We start from the raw sequence: 566 nt of genomic DNA on the forward strand, positions 1-566 counted from the left end.
ATTGTTGTTGTTATTAGGTGCCATCGAGTCAGTACTGACTCATAGCGACCCTATGCACATCAGAATGAAACACTGCCTGATCCTGGGCCAACCTCACTATTGTTGCCACGCTTGAGTCCATCGATGCTGCCACAAAAAAACACATAAAATATACTTCTTGCTGTAAACAAGTCTGGTTTTGTGTACATATGATAACCTGGCGATCCTGGCTTCTAAGGAGCATTCTGCAGGTTGTACTTTCTTCCGTACAGATTTGTTTGTTCTTTTGGCGGTCCATGGTACTTTGAATAAAAAACAAAAAGCATACCACTCACACATTAATAAAAGACCAAATTGAGTTATGTTTTAGAATGTGTAGAAAAATTTGGAAGGAAAATCACTCAAATATTATCTGTGATTATCTTGTTGTTGTTGTTGTCAGGTGCCATCGAGTCGGAACCGACTCATAGCAACCCCATGCTCAGCAGAACGAACAATGTCCGATCCTGGGCCAACCTCACTACCGCTGCCACACCCGAGTCCATCAATGATGCCACCTGGCTGATCCATCTCATTGGGGGTCTTCC

Source organism: Chrysochloris asiatica, unplaced genomic scaffold, assembly GCF_000296735.1.
Source record: "Chrysochloris asiatica unplaced genomic scaffold, ChrAsi1.0 scaffold00313, whole genome shotgun sequence".
In the NCBI taxonomy this organism is placed as follows: Eukaryota; Metazoa; Chordata; class Mammalia; order Afrosoricida; family Chrysochloridae; genus Chrysochloris; species Chrysochloris asiatica.